We start from the raw sequence: 21,817 nt of genomic DNA on the forward strand, positions 1-21,817 counted from the left end.
AGAGACGTGTTTCAGCCACATTAGGACAAGCAAACATACAAAGGTATGTGAACAGAGGCACTCCCCAAGGAGGAGTTCTATCACCTCTTCTTTGGAATGTTGCTATAAATAGCCTTCTGGTTACTCTAGAAAAAGAAAGGATAAAAGTGGTGGCATACGCAGATGATGTGGCTCTGGCAGTCAGGGGAAAATTCCCATCCACAATCAGAGATATTATTCAGAGGGCCCTCTGGATGACTGAGAAATGGGCGAAAGACAATGGTCTTGGGGTAAATCCTGCAAAGACAGAATTAGTCATGTACTGCAAAGATCGCAAAACTCTCACGGTTAGGCCTATTTCCTTAGGGGGTATTGAAATTCCCTTTGGTGAGTGTGCAAAATACCTTGGCGTTGTTTTGGACTGGAAGCAGAAATTTAAGCTTAATATTGAAGAAAGGCGAGAAAAGCAACTGTAGCTTTGTACACTTGCAAAAAGGCAATAGGAAAAAAGTGGGGACTAAAACCAAAAATTGTGCATTGGCTATACACGGCAGTGGTTAGACCTATAATGCTATATGGTGTTGTAGTCTGGTGGCCGGCACTTCAGAAACCGACTTGTTTAGATAAAGTTCAGCGTGTGGCGTGTTTGTGTATTTCAGGCGCATTCAGCAAGACAGGAACAAATTCACTTAATGTCATGCTGCATCTATTGCCTTTAGACATTTTGACCAAACAGTCAGCTGCAACAACGGCTGTGCGGTTGCGCGAGCTATCGCTGTGGTCGGAAAAAAGTTACGGGCACAGTTCGGTCCTCAAAATAATGCCAGATGTGCCTAACGTAGTGGATTACACTTTGGCGAGTCCACTTTTCGACAAAAAGTTTGAGACTCTAATCCCCAACAGTGAGGCGTGGTGCACACAGACCCCGGGGAATAAAGAATATATAGATTTCTACACTGATGGCTCCAAATTGGACGGATAAGTGGGGTTCAGAGTATATTCGAATGATCTGGAACTTCGAATAGCGAAAAAATTACCTAATCACTGTAGTGTTTTTCAGGCTGAAATATTAGCAATAAGAAAGGTGGCGAATTGGCTGAGAAGTAATTTTCCAAAAAAAAATGTGAGCATTAATATATATTCAGACAGTCAACCTGCAATAAAATCCTTGGACTCTGTGTTTCTCAACTCGAAAACGGCCATCGACTGCCGCAAATCTCTCAATGAGATGGCTGAGCAGTACAATATTCACCTAATATGGGTGCCTGGCCATAGGAACATACCGGGGAACTGCGAAGCGGATGAATTGGCAAGGCTAGGGACTACCTTACATATTCAAGGGGAACTAGAATTTGTTGGTATGCCCCTAGCTACCTGCAAGCTCATACTGCGTGAGAAGGCTGTTATGATGGCAAATGTTCGATGGGAGAATTGCAAGGGTTGTAGCGACACCAAGCAAATATGGCCCCATTTCAACTTAAACCGCACACTAGATATGCCAATGTTCTCGAGACGTCAGATATCACTCCTGATATCTGCTATAATCGCCTGATAGGCGATTTTGCAAAAACTATTGGTGCGAAGTATAATGACTATTGTATGAGCTGTCATGATGCAGAGGAAAAAGAATCAATTAAACACCTCTTGTGTGAGTGTCCTGCATTTTGTGTAAAGCGCAAGCAACTTTTAGGAGCATATAGCTCCAGATTACTGGCGGATCTGGCAAACGTTAACTAAAGCAGTCTGCTAATGTTTTTGGAACAATCTGGTTGGTTCAGCGAAGAAAAATAATCGAGAAGGTTCAGCGGTTAAAACTAGAAGTGCCCATATGTAATAGGTACTTTTATTTAATGTGGTATCATAATGGACTGAATAGTCTAAGTGAGCCTGAATCTTAATCGGGCTGCCACTTTAACCTAACCTAACCTAGTGCTATAGAATATTACATTTAGCAAACTTTTAGTAAGATCGGTTGATAAAGAAAGGTTTTGTGGCCAAATTTGGGAAAATCGGGCGATACATATATATAAGAGCTATATCTAAATCTGAACCGATTTGGATGAAATTTTGCAGACTTGAAGACGATGAAAAAGATTACTTTTTGCCACATTTGGTGACGATCCGTTTGAAAAAAAGCGCTACTTGACCCTATTTGTCGAAATCGGGCGATTCATATATATGGAAGCTATATCTAAAATTGATCAGATTTCTCGATTGCTCGATTTTTACACACCACTATGTGGTCAGGGTATAATAAGTTTGATCGGCCAAAAACTGTGCCTACCAGAAATATTGATTTTAGACCCCATAAAATATATACCGATCGACTCAGAATCACCTCCTGAATCGATCTAGCGCTTGGTGTCCGTCCGTCTGTCCATGTATTTGTTGTTCACAGGATTCCGATCGCAATTATTAACCGATTTTGATGAAATTTGGTAAGAGGAGTTTTTTGGGCACATGGACGAACGCTGTTGAATTTGGAAGAAATCGGATCAAATTTAGATATAGCTTTCATTTATATGTATCGCCCGATTTCGACAAATGGGGTCACGTTGAACTTTTTTTCAAACGGATCGTCACCAAATTTGGCAAAAAGTAATATTTTTCATCACCCTTCAATCGGTTCCGATTTAGATATATCTCCCATATATATATGTATCGCCCGAATTTGTCCACAAAGCCCTTATTTATCAACCGATCCTACTCAAAAATGGCTAAATGTAATCTTCGATAGCACTAACTATATGTGTCAAAAATCATCGCAATCGGTTCAGATTTAGCTATAGCTCCCATATATATATGTATAGCCCGATTTCCCCAAATTTGGCCATAGAAACCTTATTTATTAACCGGTCTTACTCAATGTTGGCTAAATCCATTCCTCTATAGTAATAACGGTATGTGCAAAGTTTCATCGAAATCGGTTCAGATGTAGATATAGCTCCCATATATGTATCACCCGATTTTGAAAAATTCGTCCCTAATAACCTTATGTTTGACCATACAGGCGTCATTTCTTAACTGATCTTACAAAAATTTTGCACAAGGTAAACTTTTGTGGTATTAATCAAACCCGCAATTAACATATTCAAATTGGTTCAGATTTAGATATAGCTTCCATATATATGCATCGCTCGATTTTCCCAAATTTGGCCATAATACTCTTATGTATTAACCAATGTTACTCAAATTTCAAATTTTGATGTAGTAGCCGATCGTATTTAGACATACTTATAGCTCTTACATAAGAATATTGCTCGATTTTTACAAATTTGGATTTATTACACACACTAATTGAGCGATTTTCTCTTTTTTAATAGTGGGCTCAATATTAGTGGCATACTAACTCCGTAGGTGCAATATCAACTACATCCAGTGTTGCTAGATGTAGAGAAAATTCCCTATATGTAGGGTTTTTCTAATATTTAGCGTCTTGTAGGGACGTAGGGTCACAATGTAGACATTTTCACTCAACACAATTTGTAATAATTTTTACATTTTGGTGGCTCTAAAGGAGGAAATTAGAAGCCGGCAAGGCTTGATCTTTTAAAATATGTGGTAACGACAGTTACCACTTGTGCCAAAAAAATCTAATCAAATTTTAAGATTACCACAAATCTACCAAACAAATATTTCTATAGAAATTTTTGTCAAAACTTTATTATTATAAAAACCGTAATTTTTATCCAATTTGCCTGAAATTTGAAATCTAGTGTAGTTTTGGACCGTTAAGATGTGTGACAAAAATGGTGAGTAGCGGTCCATGTTTTTGTATAGCACCCATATAGACCGATCTCCCGATTTCACTTCTTTAACTTATAGAAACCGTAGTTTTTATCCAATTTGCCTGAAATTGGAAATCTAGATGTATTTTAGGACCATAAAGAGGTGTGCCGAAAATTGTGAGTATCGGTCCATATTTTAGTATAACCCCCATAAGAACGATCTCCCGATTTAAATCCTTGGGTATCTAGAAACCGTAGTTTTTATCCGATTTGCCGGAAATTGTAAATATTCTGGTATTTTAAGCTCAAAAAAACGTGTATCGGGTTAAGTTTTTATCGGTCCATTTGGTAATGCCTCCATATAGACCGATTTCACTTTTTGAGGGTATAGAAGGTGCACTGATCATGAAAATTGCTTGAAACTCAATGTAAAATTTCCAGATTTTACTTCCACAGATTTAAGATTTCAAATCAAGACGTTATTTTATAATTTTCTTGTACACTTACAATAAATGTTAATGATTCGTCTAAAACTCAAACAAAAATGGTTCTTATAAATCCAGAATCTGATATAGTCCTCATAGGTGAAATCTTTAAATTTATCTTCGGGAAGTGTACTGGTTGAACTGCTCTGCTTGATCTGTCATCAAACCCCCCTGAAATTTTAAAGGAAACCCTAATATTTGTTTCATGGTGGTGGGTATTTAAGATTCGGCCCGGCCGAACTTACTGCGGTATATACTTGTTGATTCTTAATACGGTTTCAGTTCTGGCAGGCTGTAATGAGAAATATGACTAAGCGTAGGGATATTTTGCAGTACATACGTGTTTCCAAAAAATGTGCAATAAATTTGTAACGAATGACAAATGAGACTCGTGGCTGATATCATATCAAAGGGATTGGACATCTACTATTGTCCACATTGCCGTACTTCAGTCAAAAATTGATTACAATTATATACCCAAATAAATACAGTACTGCATGGTTAGAAGTTGAAATTGTTATGAACAAAAATTAAGAAATATTGTATTTAATTCATAAATTTGTTATTATTGTTTTTACGAAATAAGTCCCCAAAATATGGGGGATATATTTCATTTTGTGATTTATTTCATTTTTTGGGGGTTATAATTTCATAAAATATTGTAGGGGCTTACTTCACAATGAAATAAGTCCTCAATTTTGGGAACTTATTTCAATTTTCATTTTGGGGAGTTATTTCATGGGGACTTATTTCATGGAGCCGTCCATTTACTAGAAACATATAGTAGAAAAATTGTCTCAAATTTTCGTATTTTTCGTTTATTGTTAAATGTGTTTATAAAAATGTATTTTAGACCTCACCAATATGGACAATATTTATAGCTTACTTAGTTGAAGGCCTCTACTTTAAAACAACATCGAGAAATAAATCGAAACTAAATGGGAAAATAGAATTTGGTGTCTTTTTCGAATGTCCTTTTAAGGGGTTATCGGTAGTGAAAGGGTTCAACTGACATTTGTTTGCACATAAATAGCTTTGAAGAGATTGAAGAGATTGAAAATTCGTTAAATGATATCTGTATCCTAATTTTATTATATATTGATCCTAGATTTAAAGCCAGATAGGTAGCTAAAAATTGTCTGTATTTTAAAGAAGCCGCATTATTGGCTCGGAATCAACACCAAAATCCTTAAAGGAAGGTCAAAATCTTTGGATCCAAGTATTTTTTTTTTTGAGTGTACAGCCTGATCTCCCGATTTGAGTTCTTGAGCTTCAGGACATCCAAATTTTTAGGAAAACGATATTTTAATATATGTACATACACTGAAAAAATATTGTCGTGAGGTCAAAGATTTCTTGTCTTTAAAATACGAATGCAAATTTTGCTTAGCATAGAAGAAGCATTTCGCTAATATAAAGTTTTTTTTTCTTGTCCAAAAGCCGATAAACTTTTCAATGAAATCGAATTGTCCTTATAATTAAGTGATTTCACTTAAAAATGGGTATCATAACATGAAAGACCAAATTTTTGGGCTAAGGTCAACTTGACTTTAATAATCCAGAAAAATTCTTTAAATTTAATGAAATTGTTTTTATAGCATAATTTCTACTGGAGGTCGAGTCTTAATTTGGAAAATAAAGTTGTTGTTAACTCGTTTTTAAAGGACTTTGATAGCATATGAAGAAAAAAAAAAGCTGAGAAAGCGAAAAATTAAAATTTGCTTCCTAGAAGCAAGTACACAAAACCAAAATTTAAAAGAAAATTGTGTCTTTACAGTATCCTTACTTGTATTCTCCACTTCTTTGGCTCGGAATCAATTCCAAAATTTTTAAAGTAAAGACAAAATCTTTGGAACCAGGCATGTTTTTTTTAGTGTATAATACAGAAGGAGTATCAAAGTACACTGCGTAATTATTAGTATGGCTGTGATGATTTCGATTTTGAATCATACTAAACAGTAGTATCTTTGATAACCACTTGATTAATGTTACCTTAACAATCCTTCATGGGAAATTTCAATGTTCTAGCTTTAGCATTTTGACCCCCAATATTTGCTTCGCATTATGAATCTGGACATCGTTTACATCAACCTTTAGTAAAGAGTTTTCAAACTATTGGAATAAATAGCCAGATAGATGGCCAGATGAACCATGTTAGAGCATTTTCCATTTCAAATATATGAAAATGTTTATTTACCTATTCCACAGATGGATGCCAAATTTAGACTAATTAGGTGCATTTCCTATTGTTCAAATATTTGAATGACATGAAGTTTTCTCCAAGCACCCCATTCTATGGAATATTTACAAATAACCTTCGTTCTTTAAATTGCTTATGCTTGGCAGTTTACATAGATTTGAGTAAGTAAATGGTAACCACGTACGATGCAAAATTATCTCAGCTTTGAAGAACTACACGCGCTCTAACGTTGATAACAACTCGAAGCTCAAACGTTGCCATGGCCGAAAGGCGAATTGTACTGTTGACGTAGTGGATGGGTATACATACATACGCATCCCCTACTTTATATACATTTATAAATGTAGAAAAGATTGGTGTGAGTGTGTGTGTGTGTCAGTTCCCTGTAGCCACGGGAGTTAGTTTCAAACCTGTAGAATAACTAAATCACAAGTAAGCAGAGCTGGTTCCACACCCTCAAAAAAAAAATCGCTTCTCTAACATATGTTCCAAACATATTTTGCAGGAAGCACATATATTATTGGATACTGCCAAAACATTAATATGTTTGTTTTATGCGAACATAATATATGTTTGGCAGCATTTTGGGCCCAAAAATAGTATATGCTTGGAAGAATTTTTCCCAAAGAAGATTGTGCTCATTCCCTCACATAATTTTCACTTCCATGAAAATTTGTGGTTCTGGCACTTTTTTCTGTAATACAAATAATGTTGAAGAAATTATTCAATTTTATAAATTTCGCCTGGACGGAGAATCGAACCGAGGAACCATACAGTTTGTAAGCCAACACACTATCCACTGGGCTACGTAGCTGTTATAGTCACCCGTAGACAATTATCGTTATAAGTTACATTTATATAGCATAGTATGCAGCGCCCACGAGCCCATGCAAACATAACAGTATTTAACAGAAACATACATTTGTCTGCCTTGCATGCAAATGGTCGTGGGTTCAATCCCTGTTCCGACCGAACACCAAATTTTTAATTTACACATTGATATTTATACACACAAAAAAATAATACATTTATTTTATGAGTAGTGCTCACAAAAATATTCCAAACACGGGATTCATAAATTATATGAAAACAATTCATAAAATAAAAAATACAGGTTTTCATTGGCTACGAATGTATACATAATATGAATGGAGTTTTTAATATTATAAATTAAGTATACATATTTTTCGTCATGAAAAATATGTACTTTTCCATAATATATATTAAAAACGTAATGCAATACATGTAACTTTTCCTTTAGATTTTCCCCTGATTCTTAATGCCTGCATAATTGGTCAAAATGTTTGAACCCATTTACTAAAATCCGCATTATAGTCCAACCAGTAAAGAACATAATTTTATAATATTTTGTATTACTTATGAGCACCAACGTTTCCATTTAATATTGTTCTTTGTCAATTTTTTACAGCAAGAAAAAATTCTTCGAATCGTGACGGCGACTCAAACTGTACTGAAAAACTCAAACACAAGTGTTGCCTTCAAAACGTTATGTTTCGTTTTTTTTGTCTCGTATTATATGCTTGTATTGTTACATATGAGAGTAACTCTAAGTTGTGGTTCTCTCACACTATGAGAAAACCAGTATTTTTTGATATATTAAGTAAAGTTTCATTGATTTTATGAGACCGTTCATATATATTATTAAAAAATTCATAATTTCACAACAAGTATTTACGAAAACAATTTATAATGTAAGTGTACATATTTTTTATGGAAAAGTCCATAAATTTATAAAAATGTACAAATATATGTACAAATTCATATTTTATTTTTTTGTGTGTACTATATTAAATTTTTACAATGAAATTTCGAAATGTGGGTTATAAAAGATTTACAGTCAGAAGCAGTGCTTGATATAAACGAAATGGGCTGACCTTTGGATAAAATATTATTTTTTATACCCTCCACCATAGGATGGGGGGTATATTAACTTTGTCATTCCGTTTGTAACACATCGAAATATTGCTCTAAGACCCCATAAAGTATATATATTCTGGGTCGTGGTGAAATTCTGAGTCGATCTAAGCATATCCGTCCGCCCTTCCGTCAGTCCGTCTGTTGAAATCACGCTAACTTCCGAACGAAACAAGCTATAGACTTGAAACTTGGCACAAGTAGTTGTTATTGATGTAGGTCGGATGGTATTGAAAATGGGCCATATCGGTCCACTTTTACGTATAGCCCCCATATAAACGGACCATCAGATTTGGCTTGCGTAGCATCTAACAGAAGCATATTTCATCCGATCCGTCTGAAATTTCGTACATGGTGTTGGTATATGATCTCTAATAAGCATGCAACAATTGGTCCTTGTCGGTCCATAATTATATATAGCCCCCATATAAACCGATCCCCTGATTTGGCTAGCGGAGCCTCAAAAAGAAGCAAATTTCATCCGATCCGGCTGAAATTTGGTACATGGTGTTGGTATATGGTCTCTGAAAACCATGCTAAAATTGGTCCACATCGGTCCATAAATATATATAGCACCCATATAAACCGATCCCCAGATTTGGTTTGCGGAGCCTCAAAGGGAAGCAAATTGCATCCGATTTTGCTGAAATTTGGTACATGGTGTTGGTATATGGTCTCTAACAAACATGCAAAAATTGGTCCACATCGGTCCATAATTATATATAGCGCCCATATAAACCGATCCCCAGATTTGGGTTGCGGAGCCTCAAAGAGAAGCAAATTTCATCCGATCCGCCTGAAATTTGGTACATGATATTGGTATATGTTCTCTAACAACCATGCAAAAATTGGTCCACATCGGTTCATAATTATATATAGCCCCCATATAAACAGTTCTCCAGATTTGACCTATGGAGCCTCTTGGAAGAGCAAAATTCACCCGATTGCAACGTGGTGTTAGTATATGGGCGCTAACAACCATACAAAAATTGGTCCATATTGGTCTATAGTTACATATAGCCGATCTCCAATCACACAAAAATTGGTCCGTATCGGTTCATAATCATGGTTGCCACTCGAGCCAAAAATAATCTACCAAAATTTTATTTCTATAGAAAATTTTGTGAAAATTTTATTTCTATAGAAAATTTTGTGAAAATTCTCTTTCTATAGAAAATTTTGTCAAGCTGAATTATATACGTATTTAAACGATCTTTTTGATTTAATATATACCACGTATGGACTTAAATACAATTTAGAAGACGGTGATAGGAGGTTTTAAGATACCTTGCCATCGGCAAGCGTTACCGCAACTTAAGTAATTCGATTGTGGATGGCAGTGTTTAGAAGAAGTTTCTACGCAATCCATGGTGGAGGGTACATAAGCTTCGACCTGGCCGAACTTACGGCCGTATATACTTGTTTTTTACTAGCATTTAACACCATTTTAAATGCATTTAAAACTTATTGTGTTTTGCACTTTATATCATTTTTACCTTTAAGGCCGGTATTAGGTTGGGATTCTCGCTCTAAATGTTTTGCCTTTTACTTTTCTTTAATAATTCATTTTAAAGAAAATAAGCTTTTTCAATTGTTTTAGCTGCAAAACTCGTTTTATTTTTGAAAAAATTATTCGTTAATAACTATTCATATTTATTTGTATTTCAACATACGAGAAATTTTAAATGCATTTAAAATGGTGTTAAATGCTAGTAAAAAGTAGTTCACATCTAAATAAATTTATGTGTACTGGTAAATTGTAAAATTATGTATGTTTGTACCAGGGATCCGGAGCGGTCCATTTTTTTCGCTCCGCTCCGCTCCCGCTCCGGAGAAAAAAAAATCGCTCCGCTCCACGCTCCGCTCCGAGAAAGAGAAAAATCGCTCCGCTCCGCTCCACGCTCCGCTCCACGCTCCGCTCCGCTCCTCTTCGAGAAAAATCGGGCGGTACATATATATGGGAGCTATAGCTATATCTGGGAAAATCGGGCGATACATATATATGAGAGCTATATCTAAATCTGAACCGATTTAGATGAAATTTTGCAGACTTGAAGGGCGATGAAAAAGATTGCCTTTTGCCAAATTTGGCGACGATCCGTTTGAAAAAAAGCACAGCGTGACCCCATTTGTCGAAATCGGGCGATACATATATATGGGAGCTATATCTAAATTTGATCCGATTTCTTCCAAATTCAATAGCGTTCGTCGTTGTGCCCAAAAACTCCCTGTACCAAATTTCATCAAAATCGGTTAATAATTGCCACCGGAATCCTGTGAACAACAAATACATGGACAGACGGACGGACGGACACCAAGCGTAAGATCGACTCAGGAGGTGATTCTGAGTCGATCGGTATATATTTTATGGGGTCTAAAATCAATATTTCTGGTAGGCACATTTTTTGGCAGATCAAACTTATTATACCCTAACCACTATGTGGTTTAGGGTATAATGACTTTAAAACAATGTGTTGAAACATTTTATTAATTTTGAAGATTTTTTCAGAAATATTATATCCATTTTGACTTCATTAAAACGAAATTTTCATTCATGTTAGGATACACATTTTTATGTAGAATCACTTAGCTATAAGGACAAACAGACTTCATTGAAAAGTTTAGAGACTTTTAGACAAGGAAAAAACTTTATATCAGAGAAATACGTCTTCTATTCTAAGCAAAATTCGTATTCGTATTTTAAGCATTTGAAATATTTGGCCTCCCGACAATATTCTTTGCGGTGCACCATCTACTATTTAATATGTGATAGAAACCAAATTTATGAAAATGGACCAAAATGGACCAAATTCTGTTTGGTCCGACCATCGGACCAAACTTAAAAATTAGAAATCTTTTGGACCAATTTTGGTCCGATCGGACCAAAACGGCAACGCTGATTGGAATTGAAAGTCTATACACAGAGTAGAAGTAACTACTCTCCGAAAGTTTTTTTTTTGTTTTGCAACAGACGTAGAGAAAAGGTTTTGTAATATTTGATGATTTGACTTAAAAATGGGTATCTTAACATGAAACAAAAAATTTATAGGCTAAGGTCAATGTGACTTTAATTCAGAAAAATTCTTTAAATTTAATGAAATTGTCTTTAAATTTGTTGTATTTTTGCATATTGACTACAAAGCAAAAAATCGTTCAAATATAGGACATGTTTTCAAAACTTTATTTTAAAGAAGTTTTTTACTTCAAACATAGCATAATTTCTACTGGAAGTCGAGTCCTAATTTGGAAAATAAAGTTGCCGTTAACTCGTTTTTAAAGGACTTTGATAGCATATGAAGAAAAAAAGCTGAGAAAGCGAAAAATTAACATTTGCTTCCTAGAAGCAAGTACACAAAACCTAAATTTAAAAGAGAATTGTGTTTTAAAAGTGTCCTTGCTTGTATTCTCCGCTTCTTTGGCTCGGAATCAATACCAAATTTTTTAAAGTAAAGACAAAATCTTTGGAACCGAGTATGCTTTTTTTCAGTGTATGTTTGCAACAACCTCCATCGAAATCAGTCCGTGGTATACCTACGAATATTCTTACTCAGATCTAGTGTTACCTAATTTCGCTTTTTTCCCCTTTATTGTTAAAATAAGTTAAAATAAATGTATATGCGCACATTTTTTAACCAAAATTGAAACTATCCATGATTTTAATTAAATTTTCGAGAACTAATATCAGAAATAAGAGAATGCTAGGGTATAGTACAATAGTAAAGCAATTATGAATGTCCTTACACTGAAAAAACGCATGCCCGGTTCCAAAGATTTTGTCTTTACTTTAACAGTTTGGGTATTAATTCCGAGCCAAAGAAGCGGAGAATACAGGTAAGGATACTTTAAAGACGCAATTCTCTTTTAAATTTGGGGGTTATGTACTTGCTTCTAGGAAGCAAATGTTAATTTTTAATTTTTTTAGATTTTTTTCGTCAGTTGTTATCAAAATCCTTTAAAAACGAGTTAACGACAATTTTATTTTCCATATTAAGACTCGACATCCAGTAGAAATTATGCTATGTTTCAAGTAAAAAGCGTCTTTAATATAAAGTGTTGAAAAACTTGTCTTATTTTTTAACGATTTTTTGCTTTGTAGGCAAGATGCAAAAAGGAAACATATTTAAATACAATTTTATTAATTTTAAAGAATTTTTCTTAATTATTAAAGTCACGTTGACCTTACCTCAAAAATTTTATCTTTCATGTTATGATACACATTTTTAAGTAAAATCACTTTATTATAAGGACATTACAACTTCATTCAAAAGTTTATTGACTTTTGGACAAGGAAAAAAACTTTATTTTAGAGAAACGCGTCTTCCATGTTCAGCAAAATTTGTATTCTTATTCTAAGGACATGGAATCTTTGATTTCATGACAATATTTTTTTCAGTGTATAAAACTAAAAAATTAAATATAAATAAGATCGTTTAATTGCATTTATTTGACGTTCATTACAAACATCTTTGTAGTAATACGGGATGAAATTGATCGAAAGTACTGTTGTTACTTTTACAACACATACTAGAGATATATTTTGACATTTGCCGTTTTTGAAAACAATTGCTAAAAAAACACTTTGTGTTTTCACCAATGTACGTACGTACAAAAATACATATCATACATTTTAAACGTTTACTCACACTACGCTAAGTACTAAGTAATTTCAAAGTTACACATTTCATTCAAGTAATATTTTATTCGGAGCGGAGCGGTTTTTCATTTGGAAACCGCTCCGCTCCGGATTTTAGAAATGCCGCTCCCGCTCCGCTCCCGCTCCGGCAAAAAAAGGGCTTGCTCCGCTCCGCTCCACGCTCCGCTCCGCTCCACGCTCCGCTCCACGCTCCGCTCCGCTCCGGATCCCTGGTTTGTACTCGACTTCACGTTTTTCTTTTTTTAGAGTTTTTGAATTTCTTCAAAAATTTCATTTTTTGCAAATAAAAAAATAATATATTATCCAAAAGCTCAGTCCATTTCGTTTATATCAAGCACTGTTCTTTTCTGACTGTAAATCTTTGATAACACACATTTGTAAGTTTCATTGTAAAAATTTAATTTAATAATATATACATATAAATACAAAAATAAAAAAAAAATAAAATTTGGTAATTGGTCGGAGCAGGGATTGAACCCAGGACCCTTTGCATGAAAGGCGGACATGCTAACCACTTTTCCAAGTGGTCACAAGTATATGATTCTGTTGAATAATGTTTTGTTTGCATGGGCTCGTGGGCGCTGCAAACTATGCTATATAAATGTAACTTATAACGATAATTGTATATTGGTGACTATAACAGCTACGTAGCCCAGTGGTAGTATGTTGGCTTACACATTGCATGGTTCCCGGTTCGATTTTCCGTCCAGGCGAAAAAAATTCGCGGAAGTTAAAATTATGTAAGGGAATGAGCTCAATCTTCTTGGTGAGAAAATTTTTGCAAGCATATAATATTTTTGGGCTCAAAATGCTTCCAAACATATAATATATTCACATAAAACAAACATAATAATGTTTCGGCAATATCCAATAATATATGTGCTTCCTGCAAAATATGTTTGGAACATATGTTAGAGGAGCGAGGGTGTACTAATAAGTACACGACCACGACCAGATACAGAGCTACTACCTAACCACTAACTACTAAAGTATAGAGATGAAACCAGTTATAGTACCAGTTTTTTTGTAAACACTTATTTATTCTGAAGAAAAAAAGTTTAATTGTCAATACAATGTTTTTTTTACCAAAATATAAAACTTTTCTTAAAATATGTATCAATCTATGTTTCAAAATATGTTATTTCACCATCAATTACAGCTCTCCTAAAAATACAAACAGTGTTAAAAACGTTAGCTAAAATATATTTTTACAAATATGCTAATTTTATCTACTGCAAAAAATTTTGACTTTTGTTGAAGAAATTTACTTTTTTAAACATTAATATTTTAATAGTTCTTTATTATTAATATTTAATAGTACATTTGGATATTTTTATATCATCCACCATAGGATGGGGGTATATTAACTTTGTCATTCCGTTTGTAACACATGTAACACATATTGCTCTAAGACCCCATAAAGCATCCCAGCAAAAAAAATTGGAAGTTCTTCCAAAGGCACAACTTTAAAAGCACTTCCAGAAGATGCACTCCCATTGATGTTCTTTATTTTAAGTACCCAGCAAGTTCTTTTAATTCAATTTTGTATAACTTGATTTGTTCATACTTTTAATGGGTAATTTTAACTTTTTTTGTTTCAAATAGGTTAAAAACGGAGTAAGAATTCATAAAATGGTACAAATCATTTAAATTTTGTCGAAAAAAATGCTAAATTCAATCTGTAAAAATGTGAATTTTTGAAAATATTTGAGGTCAAATGTTTCCAACAAGCGTTAGAATCAATTAAAAATTATAAAAAATTATAAAAATTATTTATTTGACAAAATATAACAGAATTTTTTAATTTACATCCAAAACACTGAATTCGGATTACACCTAAAGAAGTGATGCAAATTCAGTGCAACGGCTGTTGAAATGGAGAACTTCCGTCCTATGACAAGCCCATGTTAAATTCATCGCTTCTGCGTCAATTATGCACCACTTCCGGATCCAAAAAGAACAATTTCATTACTTTTTTGGCGACGCTTTGTTTGCTGGGATATGTATTCTGGGTCGTGGTGAAATTCTGAGTCGATCTGAGCATGTCTGTCCGTCCGTCCGTCTGTTGAAATCACGCTAACTTCCGAACGAAACAAGCTATCGACTTGAAACTTGGCACAAGTACTTGTTATTGATGTAGGTCGGATGGTATTGCAAATGGGCCATATCGGTCCACTTTTACGTATAGCCCCCATATAAACGGACCCCCAAATTTGGCTTGCAGACCCTCTAAGAGAAGTAAATTTCATCCGATCCGGCTGAAATTTGGTACATGGTGTTAGTATATGGTATTTAACAACCATGCAAAAATTGGTTTACATCGGTCCATAATTATATATAGCCCCCATATAAACCGATCCCCAGATTTGGCTTGCGGAGCCTCTAAGAGACGCATATTTCATCCGCTCTAGCTGAAATTTGGTACAAAGTATTAGTATATGGTATTTAAAAATCATGCAAAAATTGGTCCACATCGGTCCATAATTATATATAGCCCCCATATAAACCGATCCTCAGATTTGGCTTGCGGAGCCTCTAAGAGAAGCAAATTTCATCCGATCCGGCTGAAATTTGGTACATGGTGTTAGTATATGGTCTCTAATGACCATGCAAAAATTGGTCCACATCGGTGCATAATTATATATAGCCCCCTTTTAAACCGATCCCCAGATTTGACCTCCGGTGCCTTTTGGAGAAGCAAAATTCATCCGATCTGGTTGAAATTTCGTACGTACCCAGCTAAAAAAATTGGAAGTTGTTCCACAAACATTTCTTTTAAAACCCATCCCAGAAACCCCCTTCGATTTTTTTCAACTTCCGATGCCGTCCTTCTTATAAAGCGCATCATGGGATCCCACAATGATTTTTTTCCACTCCCGATGCAGTTGATTGTGGACAAGTCCACAAACATTTCTTCTAAAGCGCATCTTGGGATCCTCCAATGCTATTTTTCTACTTCCGCTGCAGTTTTTAAGTGTAAATTTTAAGTGTAAATTTTTAACAATTAAATTAGGAAAAAAATAGAAAATTAATAAAAAAGTAAAAAAAATAATGGGATTTGAACCTATGCCGTTTGACTTTTTCGCTTCCGTGGAAGTTCTTTTGAGAAGGTTTTGCAAATTATGAGAATTTTTAATTTTTTTCTTGATTTTTAATAGCAAAAAATATATTTATACGAAAATATATGCCGAAAATAAAAAATAAAAACGATGCATAACATAAAAAAATATTTTTTTAGAAAAATATTTGATATAAAAAAGTTGCCGCTGGTGAGACTTGAACCTGCGTTTCTTATTTTTTCGTTCATACTAATAAAGAACATCTCGAGAAGCAATTAGAATGTTATTCCTTGGTGTCGTATTACGATCATATCACAAACATTTGAATTAACCTTTCGACGCTTTATGTTCAATGGCGTTTGTGGCTGAGTGTGCTAAGGCGTTCTGTTATGGTGCCATCAAACCCAGGTTCAACCCCTGGTCGGAGCGAAAAAGTTTTTCAAATTGTAAAAAATTAGATAATAGGAAAATAATAGTGTAATAAAAAATATGGTTGAAAAAAAAAAAGAAATTGGTTGAATTTTTTTTTCGCTTTTTAAATTTCTTCATTAAAATAAACTTCCAGGTCACAACTTCTAAAGCAATGCAAAGGATCCAAAAAGGGAGTACGTCCGTCCTATGACAAGCCCATGTTAAATTCATTGGAGATGATCCAAGTATGCACTACTTCCGGATCACAGATTGGGGATCCAAACTACTTTTTTGGAAGCTCTTTTTTTGCTGAGTAGTGGTAGTATATGATATTTAACAAGTGGTCCATATCAGTCCATAATCATATATAGCCCCCATATAAACCGATCCCGAGATTTGGTTTTGGAGCATCTTGGAGTAGCAAACTTCATCCGAGTCAGTTGAAATTTAGTACATTGTGTATATGGCCGTTAACAACCATGCCTAACTAGGTCCATATCGATCTACAGTTATATATAGCTCTCAGATAAATCGATCCCCAATCACAAAAAATTGGTCCATATCAAGTTTATAATTGTATATAGCCCCCATATAAGCGACCCCCATATTATTCAATTATGGCTCCCTACGTACCGTGCAAAAGTCCATATCGATTCGTAGTTATTTGTAGACTTACCAACACATACCTTTTTTGCCTAATATATACCACGTATGGACTAACTCACAATTTAGAAAACGATTTAAGATACCACAACCCAAGTAATTCGATTGTGGATGATTCGGAACTAGATGTTGATGGCATTTGGTTATTCTCGTGACTAGACGGTTGTTCTTGTGAGCTTATGTGGATGTAGGTGGCAAATCTTATTCATTCAATGCATTACGCTGCAAAAGTTTCACCATTCAGCTAATTTCAGCCATTCACTGAGATAGCAGCCACCATTCATTTGTTTCTCAAAAGTCTTACAGTCTGTGTAATGGTACTTGGAGCGAATGATTGATGTTGGCGGTAAGTTAATGTTGCTCATTCGCAATGTAGCCCAGCTAGGACCATGGTCCTTGGAATTTGATTGCATTTACGAAATGCATCACGTTTAATTGCAATTGTTATAATTCGTGACTACGAACTACTTGATGCCAACAGAAAGGACTATTCAGCTATTGGAGAAATATCTTCAAGGCAAAAGTTCTGCAATGAATGTAATTTAAGTGTTTGCACTTCAATGGAGATATTAGATTTACGGTATGGGGTAATTTCACGCAAACATATCTCACTCATTTGAGATTCTGTAGTCAAAGATTCCGGTTTCGCATTATTCACATAAAGTATAAGTATGAAAAAAGTTAAGCCACCATGAAATAAAATGTAGGTCTATAACATATTAGAAAAAATTAACTGAAATATTTCAGTAATTGCAACATGATACAAATTATCATAGTTAAAATTTTTTGTCAAACTGAAGAAAACTTATTAAAAATAATATTTTTTCTGTTATTAAATAAAGTTTTTTTTTTTTTTGGACGAAACAAGTATATAAGGACTTAAGTTCGGCCGGTCCGAATCTTAAATACCCACAATTATGAATCAAATAATATAATGGTTTCCTTTGAAAACTCATCGTCGGGTTACTTGAAAATATATAGAATTTCGGGCGGTTTTGATGAAAGATACTCTGTCAAGGAAACATATATACCAAAACAAGATTTTGGAACCGATTTATCTGATCGTGGATATCTGAAGGTATTAGACCACAAATAAGTGTGCCGAAAATGGTAATTATCGGTTCGTATTGTGGTATAGCCCCCATATAGACCGATCTCCCGATTTTTTTTCTTGGGCTTTTAGAATCTGCAATTTTTATCCAAGTTGCCTGAAATTGTAAATCTAGAGGTATTTTAGGACCATAAAGAGGTGTGCCGAAAATGGTAATTATCGGTCCATGTTTTGGTATAGCCCCCATATAGACCGATCCACAGTGGTTCCAAATCGCTTTTCTTTGGAAATAATTCTGCAACTTTTGAACGGAGAAAGATATCAACATAATTTTTTTTGCGTGAAAGCTGAGGCCTTTTCCTCTAAGTTTGTTGGTTCCTAGTGGGTCCACGGGCTGACCAGTAGGCCATGAAAATTGGTCACCTCGGGGGTATGCGATTTGTTTTAGCTGTAAAATCCGCAATTATGAACCGATTTCGATGATTATCTTCGATTTCGATGATTCTTAGCTAGATAGAACTTTTAAAACCCTATAAAAAAGGTCGCTAGCGTGTGCGAATATCTTTTATAGTTTGCGAGATATGGGCTCCGCAATTTTTTTTTGCAAAATTTTGACAAAGTGTGATCAGTATTTTTGATATGGAAGGCTCGGATGGTTTTGTTTTTCTTTACTGCTTTCTCTACAAAATTCTACGCATTTAAAAAATTGTGTACCTATGCGCATTAGATTAAAAGTTGTAGACTCCGCAATTTGGAATTTCAAATAATACCGAATTTTGACCAATTTTTTCGAAAAAGGTACCCACATTATTTCTGTCGTAAATATTTTTTAGACTTTTCCAAATTTTTTGCTTATTTCATATAAAATACCAAACAAGAATACTTTTTAAGTATTTATCGACCATTTTGGTCAACCAGTATAGGAGTTATTTTCATCCTAATATAAGCAATTTTGAAAAAAAAAGTTTTTTACAAATTCTCATTCGGCAAAGCACCGATTGCTAAATCTATCTCTTTTCCAAAAAGCTACATGTGTCCCCTAATTAACTGTAAAAGGTTTCAACATCCTAGCCACAAATAGCTGAGAAATAGACAAATTACAAACAAATGACGCATTTTTAACATATGTCCCCAATTTGGGGATTTTAGATACGAATTTTGGGAATGGTATATTCAGCAATATTTTTTTAAATAAAACTCAATAAAAATCATAATGATAGCATGTCTAGTTCAAAAGTTAGAACGGTTTCAATTCATATTTGGATTTCCGTCGATTACATAAGAGGAAAGTCCTTAAAAATACCTTTCCAACGATATATTACATATACACCTTTGCTTCGTAAAATTTGCCAAAAAATTGCACTAAACCTCACTAACTCTGATGAACAAGTACATTTAGCTATTTTCACATAGCATCAAATTTTGGAATTTTGGGGATTTTTGGTAGGATTTTTGGGAATAGTGTATATTGCAATTTTTTAATGGCAACTTTTTCTGCAAAATACAGAAAAAAACAAGTAAGGAAAGTCTAAAGTCGGGCGGGGCCGACTATATTATACCCTGCACCACTTTGTAGATCTAAATTTTCGATACCATATCACATCCGTCAAATGTGTTGGGGGTTATATATAAAGGTTTGTCCCAAATACATACATTTAATTATCACTCGATTTGGACAGAATTTGATAGACTTTTACAAAATCTATAGACTCAAAATTTAAGTTGGCTAATGCACTAGGGTGGAACACAATTTTAGTAAAAAAACATATGGGAAACATTTAAATCTGAAGCAATTTTAAGGAAACTTCGCAAAAGTTTATTTATGATTTATCGCTCGATATATATTTATTAGAAGTTTAGGAAAATTAGAGTCATTTTTACAACTTTTCGACTAAGCAGTGGCGATTTAACAAGGAAAATGTTGGTATTTTGACCATTTTTGCCGAAATCAGAAAAACATATATATGGGAGCTATATCTAAATCTGAACCGATTTCAATCAAAATTGACACACATGACTATACTAATAATTGTACTCCTAGTGCAAAACTTCAACCAAATTAGGCCAAAACTCTGGCTTCTGGGGCCATATAAGTCCATATCGGTCGAAAAATATATATGGAAGCTATATCTAAATATGAACCGATTTCATTCAAATTTGGCACACATGACTATACTACCAATTGTACTCCTTGTGCAAAATTTCAAGCTAATCGGGATAAAACTCTGGCTTCTGGGTCAATATAAGTGCATATCGGGCGAAATAAATATATGGGAGATATAACTAAATCTGAACCGATTTCAACCAAATTTGGCACGCATAGCTATAATGCTAAATATACTCCCTGTGCAAAATTTTAACCAAATTGGGCCAAAACTCTGGCTTTTAGGACCATTTTAGTCCATATCGGGCGAAAGATATATATGGGAGCTATATCTAAATTTGAACCGATTTCAATCAAATTTTGCACACTTGATTATACTACCAATTGTACTTCTAGTGCAAAATTTCAATCAAATTCGGCAAAAAATCTGGCTTCTGGGGCCATATAAGTCCATATCGGGCGAAAGATATATATGGGAGCTATATCTAAATGTGAACCGATTTCAATCAAATTTTGTACACTTGACTATACGACTAAGTATTATGTTTGTACAAAATTTCAAACAAATCGGTATAAAACTCTGGCTGCTGGGTCCATATTAGTGCATATCGGGCGAAAGATATATATGGGAGCTATATCTAAATCTGAACCGATTTCTTCCAAAATCAATAGGGTTCTATTCTGACCCAAATTAGGAACATGTGCCAAATTTGAAGGCGATTGGACTTAAATTGCGACCTAGACTTTGATCACAAAAATGTGTTCACAGACAGACGGACGGACAGACGGACAGACGCACATGGTTATATCGACTCAGGGACCCACCCTGAGCATTATTGCCAAAGACACCATGTGTCTATCTCATTTCCTTCTGGGTGTTACAAACATATGCACTAACTTATAATACCCTGTTCCACAGTGCGGCGCAGGGTATAAATATAAAGATTTCATAATTAGTTAAAAGGTTATAAAGGTTTTAATTCATATTTTTAATTCCAAAAACCTGTATTTAATAACACCAAGTATATACGGCCGTAAGTTCGGCCAGGCCGAATCTTATGCACCCTCCACCATGTATTACGTAGAAACTTCTACGAAAGACTGTCATCCACAATCGAATTAATTGGGTTGTGGTATCTTAAAACTTCTTATAAGATACCACACAAAGTCTACAAATAATTACGTATCGATATGGACTTTTGCACGGTACGTAGAGAGCCAGAATTGAAATATGGGGGTCGCTTATATGTTGACTATATACAATTATGAACTTGATATGGACCAATTTTTGTGTGCTTGGGGATCGATTTATCTGAGGGCTTTATATAACTGTAGATCGATATGGACCTAGTTAGGCATGGGTGTTAACGGTCATATACTAGTACAATGTACCAAATTTCAACTGACTCGGATGAAATTTACTCCTCCAAGTGGCTCCAAAACCAAATCTCGGGATCGGTTTATATGGGGGCTATATATGATTATGGACATACCAACCGAATCGGATGCATTTTGCTCTTCCAAGGGGCTCCGGAGGTCAAATCTGGG

The sequence above is a fragment of the Haematobia irritans genome, chromosome 4, assembly GCF_050003625.1.
Source record: "Haematobia irritans isolate KBUSLIRL chromosome 4, ASM5000362v1, whole genome shotgun sequence".
Lineage (NCBI taxonomy): Eukaryota > Metazoa > Arthropoda > Insecta > Diptera > Muscidae > Haematobia > Haematobia irritans.